Source organism: Tympanuchus pallidicinctus, unplaced genomic scaffold (genome assembly GCF_026119805.1).
Source record: "Tympanuchus pallidicinctus isolate F22 unplaced genomic scaffold, pur_lepc_1.0 scaffold3, whole genome shotgun sequence".
In the NCBI taxonomy this organism is placed as follows: Eukaryota; Metazoa; Chordata; class Aves; order Galliformes; family Phasianidae; genus Tympanuchus; species Tympanuchus pallidicinctus.
Window position 1 is genome coordinate 60,864,353 of NW_026294747.1, and position 16,636 is coordinate 60,880,988.

Below are 16,636 nucleotides of genomic sequence, written 5' to 3' on the forward strand. Positions count from 1 at the left end.
GTAGGGGATTGGAGATGAAGCTGGAGCTGTTGGGGGAATGGAGCTGGAGATGGGGCTGTTGTGGAATGGGGCTATTGAGGGAATGGAGCTGTTGGGGGACAGAAATGTCTGGGGATGGAGCTGTTGGGGGATGGAGCGGGATGTTGTCCCGGTGGTGTTGTTGCTATTTGACAGTGGCATCAAATGTTGTTTCTGCATTAGAGTTGGATAATATTTTGTTATTTCATGGTCTCCGCTGTCACAGTTCTTTTTGGGAGTCTTTCTACTTTACTTGGGGGGGGTCTCTGATAGTTTGCATTACTTATCCTCTAAATGAACCTTCTCCAGGAATTCATGCTCAGTATATATGTGTGTATTTTATCATATACATTGCAAGAATATCCTGCACGGGATATTGATGTCATGGCATGCCCAAGGAAGCGCCTGAAGAGACAGCAATTAACAAATAGAAACTTTGATTGTGAAGCTGGAGTACCCAGCCAACGGGCAAACAGGGGAGGGGGTCAGGCAAAGGGGGAAATAAGGTACAAAAAGCTCTCGCTGTGTCCTAGCATGGTTCGAGACAGAGTATGGCAGTATGGCAGGGGTTTGGAATCATAGAGTCAAAGGATTGATCAGGTTGGAAAAGGCCTTAAAGACCATCATGTCCAACAACAACCAGACCATACTGCCTAACTCTAACAGCCCTCTGCTAAACCATGTCCCTGAGCACCACATCCAAATGGTTTTTCAACACATCCAGGGATGGTGACTCAACCACCTCCCTGGGAGCCTATTCCAGTGCTTAACAACCTTTTCTGTATAGAAGTTTTTCCTTATATCCAACCTAAACCTCCCCTGGTGCAACTTGAGGCCATTTCCTCTCCTCCTGTCACCTGTCACCAGTGAGAAGAGACCAGCCCCGCTCTGCTGCAATCACCTTTCAGGTATTGGAAGACAGCGGTAAGGTCTCCCCTCAGCCTTCAGCACCTCCATGTCCTTTCTGTACTGAGGTGCCAAAAATGAACACAGGACTTGAGGTGAGGCCTCACCAGTGCCGAGTACAGTGCAGGATGACTTCCCTGGTCCTGCTCACCACTCCATTCCTGATCCAAGTCAGGATGCCATTGGCTTTCTTGGCCACCTGAGCACACTGCTGGCTTAAATTCAGCCAAATGCCCATCAGCACACCAAGGTCCCTTTCCCTTGGGCAGCTTTCAGCCACTCCTCCCCATCTTTAAGTTCTCCTCCAACCTAAGCCATTCTTTGATTCCATGAATTACTTTCATCCATGCAGGGAACTACTTGCCTCCTTCCTGTAGTGCAGTTTTGACCTCCATTTTATTCACACTAAGAGGAGTGACACACCTCCCTGTTAAACAGCACCACCAAAACAAACAGTTGTATCGCTTGATATTTGTTTTCCCAAGTTTCTAGGCCTCTGTTAAGCCAATCTGTGATACTCTGATTTCATGATTCTATCTTAGGAAGCTGATGACCTCCACCCATGCATGCCCACAATGTAACAGGCAGCTCCAGTGCTGCATCTGCGCTCCCAGGCATGTTAAGGGAGCGGTGCTGAGTCTGAAGCCGTCGTTCTTCTCTCTATGATGGGCAGAACTGCACGTATCATTGCTGTTACCATCAGCAGCAGCTGCACTTTATTATAATGCAGGGGGAAGCCAGTTTAGGATCTTAGGGTGTTGCAATCTGTGTGCTTCTCAAGTCCTTTAGAGGAGCTGGCTGAAGTCGGGCTGAGTGGGATTTGCTATCCCAAGACAGGCATCCTTTGAAAGCAGTAGAGACTACAGCCTTCGCTTCTCTCTCTTACCCTTCCAGCTATTCAGTATTCAACACGTTCTGTGGCCAGAGGTCTGTGCACGGCTGTTACTCAAGCTGTGACTGAATTGTTACTGGCCCAGGAGGGATAAGCAGACAGAAGCTGTGTCAGATGGTTAGCACTGCTCAGCAGAGATTATGATTGATCACACTCATCTTGACTTAGAGACGAAAAGCTTCCTGCTACCCATTTCTCATAATGCAGTACAAAATGCTGGCTTCCTGTCCTTTGTGAAGACTGGAGGGTTGATCTGTGAATAATAATTGTACGTTAAGGAGTGAACTCCTTATGTTACCATTGCTTCGCAGCATCCCGATGAATGACAGCCAGCTCTCTGTGGGGCTCCACCTTCCTGACCACACAAAGCTGCAGCACAGAAGTGGCTGTGAAGATTGGTAAACATGGGTCCCTTCTGGCAACCCTCTGCAATTTCTGGTAGGCAGAGCTGCAACCGTTCTTTCCCATTTCTACTCTCAGGAAAAATGAGGTGGCCAACCAGCAAAAATACTGTTGTCTGCCATTGCTCAGTCAGTAAAGCTGCTCAGGACACCATACACTCCATACCTTCCCTGTTACTTGACAAGTCTGCTTCCACTATCCAACATCATTGCTCTTTTCAGTGGATTTGAGTCAAGAAGTCTGAAGGCTGACTCCAAACAATTGTGAAGAAAAAATGTTTCCAACTGCATCAGCAGTAATTTACCCTCTGGTGCTGAAGAGAAAAGAAACAAAAAGCTGATTTTTCTTTTGCCACAGCTCCAACTATAAGAAATGAGAACAATGAAACACAGAACAAAGATGTTGAACTTCCAAAGAAAACAGTGTTATGTGCAGACGGGCTTGAACCAGATAAGCTGAGATGATCTGTATCTGAGAAGCTTTGCCCGGCAATGGAAGCCAATCTTTGCTTCTATTTTGAAGCACTACATTCTCTGTCAGAGACAAAAGTGTAGACTGAGTATTTAGGAAAACAAAAAAGAAAACCATCCATCAGTGAGTACTTTGGTGTTTGAAGAATCATTTGACATTAGACACCACGAAAACTTCAGCTGCAGAAGAGCTTTTTATGTATCTGCTGAGAGATAGTGATAGAAATGGTTAGCAAAGACAAACCAGACAGAAAAATACTGACTCCTACTCAGACTATTCCATTTTTCCACTTTTTTTGTTTTTTTGAAAGGAAGAAAGAAAGAAGAAAAATCCTCACAAAAGTGCATAGCCTGAACCCAGAGCAGCTCCTGTGTAGCCAGGACACTTTCCTGACACTGAATTTGAGCTGATGGAAAACTGCACATTGTCACATTGACAGGTGACAAGGTGACAAAGCTGCCACATGGAATGCATTTGAAGGTTTTCTTCCAGTAGGGGATCTGGGCTGGGGTTAGCATGTATTGCACCACGATACCTTCAGGGTCAGGCAGGAAGGGTGATCATGCAAAATCAGGTGGTAGGCCTGCAGTCCCCAGGAACCTGTGGAAGTGCCAGCCCTCAGGAGAAGGGCCTTGCTGTGGAAATAACTTGCTGGTAATTCAGTGAAGGAGTTTTTTACACTTTCATCTCATGCACTAAATGCAAATTTGCTTCTTATTGCTGTGACATAGTGGTTAAAGGAGACAGGATACTCCTCCACTTGTTTCTCCACTGCATTCAGAGAAGAGTGGTTTTCTTTGCCTTACCTTCTGTTTGAATTATCACGTCAGCCACAAAACAAAGAACTGCTTTATTAGATTGCTTGTCTACCAGATTTTCATAGGGTTTAATGATCCTAGCTACGACTGGGGAGGAAAGATCAGAGCAGTTTTCAAAGTGCATGACAAATACTAAAACTTTGACTGAGAGATCTGACATGCAAAGCCCTTGACGTATTTCTGCATAAAACAAGTTGGCATCTGGCAGTGATGTTAAAAACAAAATAGACATGATAGCTTGTCAGAGTTCAAACGTCTTCACCCATACTTCCTAACAGAGCAAGAGCACTGGACACAAACCTTGTTTTAGACAGCTGGTCCCAAGATAAACAAGTGAGTTACCCAGCAGATAGCACACAGTTCTTACAAGGAAGTTCCTTACAAGGAAGGGGATACCCTAATCTGAAAGAGAAGGCTATAGCAGTTTTGGTGCTCCTCACAGCCGCTCATTTGTGCTACGTGGATATATCTTGTGCATGTGTACAGTGGAGCTAAAAGCTGTTGTATATTTAGCTACCGAAATAGTGAGTCTGAACTATTTGCGGAATGGGAAAGATTTGTAGGATTAAAACCTAAACACGCTCAATTTTATACATACCCAGTCATTATGGCTTCACTGAAAATGTGATTTATGAGATTTGTCGCTTTACCCGAGATCTTGGCTCACGGTGCTCCTCTGATAACATCTAACAAACCAAGGGAGCACAAGACCTGGTCTCCAGCCAGTGTTTCCTCTGTAGCTGCCATATTTCTCTCCCACGCTATCAGCAGGGTGACAGGCTGTCAAGAGAAATATCATTAAACATTTTGCGTCACGGCCGTGTTAGTGTAACACACTGGCTGAGCACTACATCCAGACTAGTGTAAACACTGGAAGGCCAGTCCCTGCACTGGGTTGTAACGCTCACAGGATCACAGGCTGCTGGAGGCCATCAGGTCCCACTTTGCTCCAGGAGGGCCACCCAGTGCTCAGCACCACGTCCTGGTGGCTTCTGTATATCCCTAGGGTGGATCACAGCCTCTCTCATCCCAGTGCCAGCACTCTGGCACCTGCCCAACATGGAAGTGCTTCCTGCTGGTCAGATGGGGCTTCCTGCACTCCAATTTGTGCCCACTGCCTCTCGTCCTGGCTCCATCCTCTCTGTACCTCCCATCAGAGGTTTGCAGACATGGATGGGATCCCTCTGAGCAGCAGCAGCTCTCTTTGCCTCCCCTTCCTTCCAGGTCTCTCTTGTACTGGAAGCCCAAAATGGGACTCTGTGCTCCAGATGTGATCTCAGCAGTGATGAGCAGAGGGGTAGGATCACCTCCTCAGCCTAATACAGCCCAGGACACCATCAGCCTTCTTCCCAAATTGGAACATCACTTGTTCATTTCATTAGTTCCCAAAATATCCACACTGGAGGAACGTAAGGCTGGATGTGGGTCTGGGCAGCCTGGTCTGGTGGCTGGCGACCCTGTCCATGGCAGGGGGTTTGAAACAAAATGATCTTCGAGGTCCTTTTCAACCCAGGCCATTCTATGATTTTATGATAAGAAGCAAAGTCTCACATTTTCATTTTCTAGCGATTATGAAAGGAGACTTGTAACTTCTAACATTGTTATCCATTACTGTAACAAGAGGTGAAGCCACCTTAGCTCCACTGGATTGTGGAAGACCACAATATAATTTGCAATGCAAATCCTCAATTCTGTAAGTATTTGATAAATGAGAGTGATTTATTTGTTTTGCTATGCTCACTGAACTGAATGCATCTCATCACATGTATTTAACAAACGAAATGATGGTTTGTATAAACATTCTCAGGAAATGGGGTTTGTTTTAAACATAATATGAGGAATCACTGAGTTATTATTGAATCCTGTCATACTAACAGTTTAATGCCAATAAATAATTAGGTCATAATGACAAATGACAGCGGTGCTAATTCAGACCAAACACCCATTATTTCAGGACCCTTTTCCAGCAGTGCCCATAAGCAGATGACAAAGCGATGCTTCCCCCACCTTCCAGTTGCCCACTGATTTCATCCCAAGGAATTTCCTGAACCAGATGCACTTTGCAGCATGGAAGGCCAGCTGTGTTCTGGGCTGCATGAAAAAGGGGCGGCCAGCAGGGACAGGGAGGTGATCGTCCCCCTCTGCTCAGCTCTGGTGAGGCCCCATCTGCAGCTCTGCGTCCAGGCCTGGGGCCCCCAGAAAAGGAAGGATGTGGAGATCTTGGAGTGGGTCCAGAGGAGGCACTGAGATGAGCAGAGGGCTGGAGCAGCTCTGCTGTGAGGAAAGGTTGAGGGAACTGGGCTTGTTGAGCTCAGAGAAGAGAAGGCTGGGGTGAGACCTCATGGTGGCCTTCCAGTGCTTGAAGGCAGCGGATAAACAGGAGGGGGAACGGCTGTTTGTGAGGGTGGGTGGTGATGGGACAAGGGAGAATGGTTTTATACTGAGACAGGGGAGGTTTGGGTTGGATCTGAGGAGGAAGTTTTTCAGCCAGAGGGTGGTGAGGCACTGGCACAGGTTGCCCAAGGAGGCTGTGGATGCCCCATCCCTGCAGGCATTCAAGGCCAGGCTGGATGTGGCTCTGGGCAGCCTGGGCTGCTGGTTGGCGACCTGCACACAGCAGGGGTTGGAGCTGGATGAGCACTGTGCTCCTTTGCAATCCAGGCCATTCTGTGGTTGATTCTATGATTGTAGATTCTCTGATTCCATGTGATCTGTCTACTTGGTGATCCTCAGCAGGTCGCTCCTCCCCAGGTCCTGCCTAATTTCCCTTGTTATTCAGCAGGATTTTCTGTATCCACAGACTGTCACAGAGTTCTGTGGCTCAGATACCCTCAGTGTGAAGAGCCACCATTTCTTTCTCTGTATTTACTCTGAAACAAGTAAACACATGCTGACTTCCTCGCATATGTTTTTTTAAACATGATGGGATTACCCTGAGTTTCTCATGCATGTCTCTGATGTTCTCATGACTTGCATACAGATGATTTCCATTATTTCTACATAGCCTACAACAGCTCCTTCCCAGTATAACAAATCATTTTTATTCCTGGAAGAATAATTACCACTGGATAAGTTCATCCTGCAGCTCCAGCCTCAGCTCATTTCTACATTGCTAGCAGCAAAGTGTTCACAGCACATAGAGTCAGCTTTGAAAGACATTAATTAAGTAATCATGCAGTCAGTGCATTTTATACTGGTGGTTTAAGATTGAATGGCTCATGGAAAATAGTGATTGGGTGTGACAGAACTTGGAGTCTTACCACAAAAATGCATTTCTGTATTTCTTTTTGTGTAGCTCTGAACTGATTTTGTTAGTCAGAAACCTGTCATCAGTCAGCTCCGTCCATCCATGGGAATGCCTAGACCCCATCAGCAGTGGGAGACAAGCCTGCTTCCTCTTACTCTCCCTTCAATGTCCAGCTCATCCTTCAATGACAGAGGCAGCAGCTTACTTCTCAAGGCAGCTCAGTGCTGCTTTTAACTTTCTGCCCAGCTTCTACATGACATAGAAGTGACACAGGTGGCTGGAGGTATACCAGCACCCTAACGTTCATTCCTGGCACAGGATGGGTTTGGTGGGGACAGCTGTGAGGAGGATCAGAGAACACAGCAAGAAAAAAGAGATAGTGCACCCAAATCTGCTCTTTAAAAGCTCTGTCTGTTCCCTGATCAGAGCGGAGCCCCAAGGGCACACTGGTGCAACCAAAGGAGAGGTGCAGGAGGACAGTGAGAATACTTTGAGCCTGTATCCTGAAGGCTTTGAGGAGGTTTCACATTGCATTCACCCTTGAGTCAAGCTGCAACTTGGAATATTTTTATCAGCAGGGAGCCCTACGTCCTCTGACTTTTAAGAACCTGAACAGCATAAGCAATGTGCCAGCTGTGCTTTCTGCTAAATGCTGCCCCATCAACACACTTTCATTCTGTACTTCATTCGCAGTCCGCATGAAGCAGAGACACAGCATCTCTTTAAAGTGAATTAATAATCAATTATGCATTTATCTGTACTGGCAAAGAATCACATCACTTTAATTCTAACTTAAATGAGCAGTCTGGGAATACACCTTAACTTGTACTGTATCTCCCTGCCCTCCATCTGCCCTGTTGCTTCTGTAGGAAGCAGCAGTGAGGCAGAGCAGAACGCAGCCCTATCTGCAACACAGAACTGCCAAGGACCAAGGGCAAGAGCTGGTGATGAAACAGCTCTCATGCCAAGCATTGGATGGTTCACGGGTGAAGGCAATGGGCAGGACTTGTCACATGTCAGAGCTGATCCTGGGCACAGGTACCTAAAGCCCTAGGAGAGGCAGGGAGGTGGCAGAGCCTGTTGGTGCACTCAGATCTGTGGCAGTGGCAGCCACCTCCCTTCCCATTGCAGTTCATTCCCACACCTTAAATAGGTTTGGGGTTGGAGAGGCATGGATTGTGAAACACACAGGTCTTAGCTGAGTGTGCATCCCATCCCCAGCATGCCAGATTCACCTTGAAGGGGCCAAAGGCAACCAATTTAGGGTGCACCACTGTGAGATGCTCCCAACAGACTGTATTTCCAAACGGATTATGGGCAGTATGGAGGAGTGTTTCTGTCCCCTTCGAGGTCACTGGCAGTCACTGCACTTACCTCGTGCTCCTCCCACCAAAAGCAGTAACAGTCATGGGAGGGCAAACTCAGAGGCAACAAAATTACAGGATGGTTGATCCAAGGCTACAGCTGCACAATTGCGTTGCACAGATGGCTAAAATCCCTTTTGAAGAGGAAAGGGCGAGGTTGCAGAGCTTAGTGGTGCACGCAACATGCTGCTGAAAGCCCCCCTCTGGTCCTTCACATCCTCCTGTCATGCCTGTTAACATTTAGGACTGGATACTTTGGCCAGGACCCTCTCAAGCTGGCTGATACTTAGTGCAGCTGTGAGGGAGCCAGTACAGCTTCGTATCCCTCAACACAGAGCCTTGCGTTTTCTGTTCCCTCTTCATTGTAAGTCACAGTAGCTTCAGACTTTCCAGAAGGTGACATCTGCTTAATGTTGGGGAGATTTGCTATTTCTTGGGAGCCAGCAAGACAATCAGCCTAGTACAAACGTTATGACAGCTCTTCCTGCAAAGATCCATTCCCCCTCCTTCTCAAGTGATGCTGTGGCATCTAAAAAGCTTTTAACAGGAGCCACTTTAAAAACCAGGGCAATTTTTTGGCCTACAGGGAAGCTAACTGGCTACAGCTATACCTGTAAATAAAGGTCAGGCTTCTCCTCTGACCTGAGGCATACAGCACGTCACTGCTCCTATTTATATCGCTGAACTCTGCTCCCAGTCCTTCCCCCCAGGACGAGGTGGCTTCCTTCCTCCCCCTGGCCAGGAGGAGCTGCTGGCCCCTGACCTTCTCCAATGTGATCAGCAAAAGCCAAAGCCGACCAAAAGCATTGCTAACTGAACAGGACAGACACCCACAGACCACAGTGTCCACACTGGGGTCTGGCTCTGTGTAATTTACTGGTTTGTACATACCCTTCTATATGCTGGGCTAAGTACACGTGTGATCATTTGCAGGATCTGGCCCTAAAACCTGCTTGATTTTCTTCTCTGATTCTCCACTTAAAAAAGAGGAGATTTATTTTAGCTGTTATCTATAGACTGCTGCATTTCTTTGTTTCCCTTTAAGTGACACTGGGGAAAAACCCAATCACAAATGAGGTCAGACTGAATAATTTCCTCATCCTTTTGGCTCTGAATGTCTGAGAATTTGGGTGCCAGCACTTCTGCCTTTTTCCATGCTTCCTTTTTCCATGCTTCCTTGCCTGCCTCATGTCACTCAGTCTGGCTGTGCAGGAGGACGAGCTTTTCCTTTTGTGCCAACACGTAGCAGTGCTTTGTTAAGAGGGAGGCAGTGACCTTGGTTTGCAGGCGTCTCGCTGTCCCCTGTGGCACTGTGAGATACCAGATAAAGAGACTCTGTGCTTGATGAGCACATTTGCCTTCCATCTTTGAGCCAGAAAGAAAATTTCAATTTCATAGCCTCTGTTTATTTGTTAACCCTTCAACACCTGCTTCCAGGGTACTTTTCTTTCTCCCAGCCTTCAAGAAGATTCAAACTGGAGCTTATTTTCTCCTCACTAGCAGTAGGCAAAATGCAGTTTGAGGAACTATTTCCCCCCAGGATCTCCAGGATCAGCCCTTTAGAGAAACATCTTCCCCACGTGAACGCATCCCAGTGGTAGCACAGGCATGCTGAACACACAGGAATGGAGCACCACAACTTAAGAACAAGTATCAAATGTGGCCATTTGTAATTACAGGGAGAATTTCAGCCAGCAATTAGAGGCTGCATTGGACGAACAACACAGCTTTCATTAAGCCTGGGAGCAGAGTGATGTTGCCTCGAGTACAGACCACATTAACCTCGGGTTACTCTGGGTGTATTGCACTGAAAGGCTGTACCACCGACCCACCTTTAGTGCCATATCCTGCCCTGCTAGACCAATGTGTCCCAGCACAGCTCAGTGTTAATGGCAGTATTTATGGGGTGAAGAGACTGCCTTCCCTCCAGCTGCATCTCCTTCCAGCCAAGCCCCCACTCCAGCCCATGTGGCATCCAGTCATATCCATTTCAGTCCATAAAACCTAAATCCCAATGTTTTCCTCATCAGGGAGATCCTTTTTGACAGTCATTTGATTTCTCCTCTCTGGTTACATGCCCTGCCCTGGGAGGTGTTCAGGGCCAGGTTGGATGGGGCCCTGGGCAGCCTGGTCCAGCATTAAATATGGAGGCTGGCAGCCTTGCCTGCAGCAGGGAGTTGGAGCTTCATGATCCTTGAGGTCCCTTCCAATCCAAGTCATTCTATGATTCTATGATTTTAGGATTCTATGATTCTATGACATGAGAGGCAGTTCGAAAATTGGACAGCCTATGCCTGGTAAGTAGAGAGAAGAAAAGAGCTCACATAGCTTCTTTTGGGCACTACGATTGTCAATTTTAGCAAGGTTGTAATGTTTTTAAGATTCAATATTCTGCACAAATGAAATACTGGAGATATCACAGCTTTCTTTTACAAAGAAATTTGTAAAAATTTCCCCGTTATAAGATAGGGAAAGAGCAGGAGAGCAGAGCAAAAATAGGCATCCTTGTAAGTCTAAGAGAACACCAGCCTCCTTTGCTTTAAAAGTCTCATTGATTTTAATTCAGTTCTGGGATTATTTGGAGCAGGACTCAGGGATGAGCATCTGGAGATGATGGTATCGCAGCTGTGCACTGGGAGCAGGGCAGCGGGAGGAGCTGAGTCACCTGCGAGCCGCGTAACGCCTGCGCTGAAGGGAAAAGGAGCAGCCCTGCAGCAGGTTTACACAGTAAGACATCGAAGGAATGAGAACTACGCACTGAACAAGGTGGGTTAAACCATGCAGAGATGTATCTTCTTGGAACAAAAATCACTTGCATACAGCAATCGTGCTGGTTTCTTGTTTTCATACACGTAGCCTGATGCTTTGCATTGATGATTTACTGTATCTCTGCCAAAAATGGCTTGTGCAACCTGAAGTCTGAGTATGAACAGAGTGAAACTTCCAAATCTTGCTTCCCCATCACTTAGGAGCTCTGTGCAGGCTGAACAAGGGGGCTGCTGCCTGAGCAATGCCCACACATCGTGTGTGTGCTGCAGCAGAAAAATGCTGGCCAACCAGGAGGATACTTTGTGAGTACTGAGCATGGAAGGATGCAGAAAATGGCTGCGTACCCACATTTACCAAATCCCATAGCCCAGGAGCCGCTGTGTTTTCCATGCAATTCAGTGCTGTTGGAGAAGGGCTGGAAGCTGCACAACAGTTGGATGAGTGACTCAAAAGTGGTTTCAATTTTGTGTTCTCAATCTTCCTCCCATTGCATTGCCCCCAGCAACTGATGTCTGTGCTCACAGATATTGTTTGTCCTAGAAACCAGCCTTCTGCAGCACACTTATCCACCCGAGACGCTACAATACCACAACAGTGCAATGCTCTCGTTGTGGCTAATCCAGCTCCACTCCGTTTTAGCACCTCTGGTATCAACAGAGCCCTTAACAGTCTGTGAAACTGCAAATGAGAGGTGAAATTGTCGGGAAAATTGTCTGGAAAGTCTGATCAAACGGGGAGAGAGAGAAAAAAAAAACAAAGCAAAAATAATCCTGAGCCTCAGGAACAGAAAGCAGGCTGTGCTGCCTGAACACAGTGCTTGCTGTGAAGAACAGGGCGCGGGCTCACTGACTTTTGCAAACACTGCAATTACTGTCTGGCTGCCCTAAATCTTTGCGTTCTCTCTGGAGATTTCCTCTGCTGTGTGTGATTTTTCACTGCTCTTCCTACGAGCTTTCTGTTCCCCAGCAGTTATTTTTATGTTTTCCCCTTCATTTCCCTGTAATGAGGACAACAGAAAAGCAGTGTATAGGGGCAGAGTGTAGCGATGGGTCAGCAGCAGTTCAGTGCAGCCAGACATCAGGAGGCACCTCCTGGCACTGAGTTCATCCACTGCTGGAGCCGTGTCTGCAGCAGAGAGCATCTTCAGTGAAGGATGACTGATGCACTGCTCTGGCAGGGGGGAGAATAAGAAGCAAAGGATGAGAGCGATGGTCCAAGAGAGAGGCAGCAACACATGTTTTGCCTGAAGAAATGAATTATTTTTACCCGAGAATGAAGGGACACAGTTTGCTCCTATTTAGCCTGTCAGCAGAATTCGACTCATCTGCAGCATGCGTGTCAGTGCCAGCAGGGCACACGCAGGAAATGTGACCGTGCAGCAGAGCTGCAACTAAATCCTCTCTAATGAAGTTCACCAATGATTTTCCTTGGCTCGTATATTTAACCAGATCTGTGCGTTTCCAATTCCTGGGTCAGAAATTACATCCAAAGTCTGTTCCTGCTGTGTTGGCAGCTCTGGTTTGGGCAGCTCTGCAGATCTGGCAGCGACACTGAAGCTCAATTTTACAGAATGTAGAAGAAACATTTTCTAATGTAGCCACGACCAGAAGCCAAGGCATACAGGTTTCTAGAGCTTATAACAGCTAGATGTATAAATTCGTCATGGCTACTATAAATAGAACATTAATTAGATAATTTCATGATAGACTGTTTCTGGTCTAGTATGAAATGGGGAGGTTGGTGGCCCTGCATGTGGCAGGGGGGTTGGAGATTCAGGATTCTTGAGGTTCCTTCCAACCCTGGCCATTCTGTGATTCTGTGGTCATGAAGCCTTTTTTTCCCTACCCCAGTTCTATGTTGCTGTTCCTAGGACATACATACAACACATAGGGTGTGTTGTAAAGAATTCAGTGCAACTGCTGGCACAGGAAAGCATAACACATTTTTAGGAAATACAAGATGCTAAGGGTAATAGGGAGGTGATGAGGAAATGAAGCTTTGTAGCCTTAAAGCCATTGAATCTACGCTGACTGGCTTAGCTGCTGACAGCAATCGTGGCATGGCTGGATTTTCTCAAATTCAGTTCCTTAATTTACCATTAATGCTTCCTTTATTACTGTGACTATAACACGCTTAGTTTTTCATTATTAGTCTCACAAAGCCAGGCGGGAGCTCCAGATAAATGCTGGACACATTTGAGCACCAGGACTAAAACTAATCGGGTGTAGCAGAACGACACGACACATTTCCCATTTGATCCATCATCCTCCATCAGAACAGCCACGTTTATCTCTGTGTGACTGACAGATCACACAAATCCATCGGGGGACCTTCACCACGCTGTAGGTACAGAAAACCTCAGCTCTGCAGTTCAGGTTCCTCCTGCTTAAGCTCAGGCACTTCCCTGATGCTCCTACAGGGGTGCTTCCCTCTCCCCTGGTAGATACTTCAGATGAATCAGGCCAGCAGTAGGGATTCACATAAACCTTAAGGTGAGTGACAAAGGTTAGTGCTGGAGATTTCTGCCTGTGCTTGTGCTGCAGCTGGAGCTGTGCAGGGAGGTGGAGTTGGCAGCATCCCCCCTATTCCCACCGTGTGAAACGGTGTCAAGGTTAATAGTTTTTTCCTCTCTCTCCTCTCAGTGAATGCCCTCCAGTTATAACATGTTTTATGTACAGAAGCTTGAAGGCTCCATTTTGGAAATCTCTGCGTGGTTTCAGATGCAGCCTCGTTGCTTTTGCACTGCGGGAAGTTTGGATGTGCCTTACAAGGGGAGCAGCACACAAGGCTTTGTGGAAAGACCTGAAGCATTTTTATTTCTCTTGGTCTTCCTTGGAAAACTGCCCTCGTGTCCACATTATAAACTGATCAAAATGAAAGATGCTACAATTACCATCTTGATATCATGAAATGTCAGTGTTAAAAGTGCAATTGCAATATATTTTAAATTGCAAGCAATTACTGTTTGCTAATAGCACCAACTGTAATCCATTAAATGAGTGTGCCAGCACCACTGACAGTATGTCTGCAATTGCAAGCAGGCTGCTACGCTAGAGCAAACCTATGGAAATCTAGCCTGCATCTCAAGTAGGAGCTTGAATAAATACCAGACCATTTTATTTATATTCTAAGAGCTAGAATTTAAAGCTTAAAGGTAATACCAACCCATTTTATTTATATGTTTACATTCAGGTTTTACTTTAAGTTCCTGTCTTCTCATAAGACAAACTCTTCCTATGCAGAGGCATAAACAAGAATCTCAGTAGATCACACTGGCAGTTTTATATCGCCCTGTCAACCATGATCTTTTAGTATCAAATTAAGTGAGGCCAAACGTTCGGAACTCCCAGCACATTCTGCAGCTGTTGCAGAAAGGAGAAATTGTCGCTCCCAAACAGATCAATGCAGGATCCTGTCTCTGGCAGTGGTCAGTGCTGAATCCTTCAGAAGATAAACCCTATGCAGACAATGCACTTAATTGTTCAATCCAGGAAAAGAATATCTTCCTGACCTACGCTGATCATAATTGCACATAGCTTTATTTATATCAACGTTAGCACTAATCTTGATGGCTATTACTAACACTGTTGCCAGGAGGGACTGCATATTTTATTAAAGCTGTACTGTAAGCTCACTATGCCAATTGAGGACTCCTGGCAATCCTTCATTCTTTAGCACTTCCTCCTATAGAAACCTCCCACTCCTTGCAGGGGATCCCTGCATGAATCCATCCCCCCTCATCCCAGCAGCTCTGCCCTTGCTCACATGCCAGAATTTGTGTCCTCTTTTATTCTCAGGATTCTCCCTTCCTCCCCACTGCCAGGAGCAGGTAGTTGTTCCCTTTTCCCTGCTCAGAGCTGCTGGGAATTACATGCCTTGCTCCAGCCACGGCTCTGCTAACCTCTCCTTACTGGCACTGTTCTTGATATTAATGATATTGTGCTTAGGAGCCTCAGCTGCACATCCACGAATTTAACACCAGAACAAAGTGCTCGATCAATCTGTTTGACCTCTTAGATTGTGGGGGCCATTACATTTCCCCAGTTACCTTTGTGTTGTGACTTGAATTCTTTATTTGTAAAACGCTGCCAGCTCTCAGGATTTAGATGTACCTGAGACGTCTTTGTGCAGAGTCAGCTCAGCTTCAATATGATTTACTGGACCAGGATCAGCAACGCATACAAATGGAGCTCGAGCTGGGGCCAAGCTGGGTCTAAGAGCATCACGGCTGCTGATCCCTGCCCGGAACCAGCTGAAGCACTTCTGTGCCACGAGTCACACACTGGGAGCAGCAGCGCCAGGAGGGCAGCGACAAGGCGTCCCAGCAGCAATACATGAAGGCACGTCTGGCTCAGCACAGCAGATGAATCATTGCTCTTGGCAGACTGGTCTGTGGAGCTGCTTTGATGCCTCTGCTCCACCGTCCTTAACGCAGGCACAGCCCCGAACCTGGTAGTTCAGTGCTGGCTGCATACGCTTACCTGGCATCACAGGTGAATTATTAAACTCTCCTACAGTTCTCAGTGCTGGCAATCAGGGTGCACAAACATCCAAGCTGCCTGAGCTATAACTAATGAGCACTGAAGTACCAGAGCTAACTCCATTTCAAGCATTTTCTCTATTGTGCTGCTTAGCAGTGTTTGCAGATGGTGCCCACTGAGAACAGTGAGATGGAGTTTATACATCTCTAACACAAAGGTAAAAAGGCAAAGAAAATGTTAGAGAAAGAAACAAGAAAAGAAAAACAACTAGAGGAAAGGAATTGCTCTCCCATTTTCTCCTCAAAAAGCTGTTATTAGTTTGAATCAGAGTGATACTGGAGATGGCACATTTCATGCCAAGCTCCTCGCAGGGTCAACTGGCCTTCTGCAGTGTGTGTCATCCTTCCTTTTTCTTGTTTGCTCAGTTCTGGTTTTTATTTCTGATTTCCCCTTCAGTCTCACTTCTGAATAAGGATAGGCTTTTAGTCTAAATTGCCTCACTTCTTTTACTGACTTAAGACTGATACAGGTTGTCAGCATACCTGCCAAAAGACTTCTGTTGTCATCTATTCCCAAAGCTCAAAATTACAAAAGATAACGGGCTCAGAGAAACAGACGGGAGACAGCGAGAACACGGTAACACAAACAGCCTCATTTTACCGTGAGGGTAAAAACTCACTGGCGTGGCTGCCGTGCAGCGTGGCCCTCTCACTGGGTTCTGTGCAATACCCCAATGCAAAAGCGGACACTGGGAGGCTAACCTCTGCTCCAGGTTAACTGTGTGCTGTGTGAAATGCTCCCTTTTTTTTTCTTTTGACCTAATTGAAATGTTATTGAATGAGTAAATCAAGTCTGATATGAAACAGGATTCATCTTTCAAATAAAGAATGGATTTGATGACTAGTAAGACTTCATTTTTTTTCAATAGCCCTGAGCTGTAACCCACTGAAATAAATAGAAAAAAAAGTGCACTGAGGTTTGGATCAGGCCGAATGCAATCTCCGACCTGCACAATTCACCATCCCACGTGTCAGACATCTGGTGTTATGAATTAAGAGAACAGTGTCACCAGCCTGTGCAAAGCACTGAAAGAAGAGTGAAATAGAGATATTTTTGTAGAATTACTACAAGAGAACTCATATACTGACGACAGAGAGCAAATGAGCAGCTAGGCAGATTGTACAGGTAGGAACTGGTATGGAACAGCAGGGAGGATTCTATAGGAGACCCTGTTAAATATGGCATGAAGCATTTGGGTAACACTCTCA